This window comes from Sinocyclocheilus grahami, unplaced genomic scaffold, assembly GCF_001515645.1.
Source record: "Sinocyclocheilus grahami isolate Dianchi unplaced genomic scaffold, SAMN03320097.WGS_v1.1 scaffold340.1, whole genome shotgun sequence".
In the NCBI taxonomy this organism is placed as follows: Eukaryota; Metazoa; Chordata; class Actinopteri; order Cypriniformes; family Cyprinidae; genus Sinocyclocheilus; species Sinocyclocheilus grahami.
The window spans coordinates 77,651-78,043 of NW_015505519.1; the positions used below are offsets into that span (position 1 = coordinate 77,651).

General features: G+C 34.1%; 1 protein-coding gene across 1 annotated transcript in view; it reads left to right on the plus strand.

Moving 5' to 3' along the window:
• The window catches only part of LOC107603086 (protein FAM184A-like), an 83,633-nt gene that overhangs the window by 71,498 nt on the left and 11,742 nt on the right, over positions 1–393 (plus strand). The gene's annotated exons all lie outside the window — the stretch shown is intronic.

The window sequence follows — 393 nt, forward strand, 5'->3', positions numbered from 1 at the left end:
AAAAAAAAAGCAAAAAGCAAAAAAAAAGCTTGGCACAACACAAAGAAATAGAACGAAATGCATGTTCATATGTTTATACATAGTCTTTACATTGTGTCTAATATATAAACAGTAGACAGCGAGGCAGCTCACTAAGTTTTGGAAATGACAGCAGTGAATGAGGCTTGATAGTTCATCTTGAATGTCATTTCTTACACTGTATTCTAGCCAGGCATAACACAAAAAAGCAAAAAGTGATAAATTACTTGCGTACATTGCTAATTGGAGTTCCCAACCAGCTGCACAGATATCATGACAGTCACTTGGTTCCACGTTTTTGATAAAAATCCTTTTCTACAACTGTATATTAAACATCATATACAGGTGCATCTCAATAAATTAGAATGTCGTGGA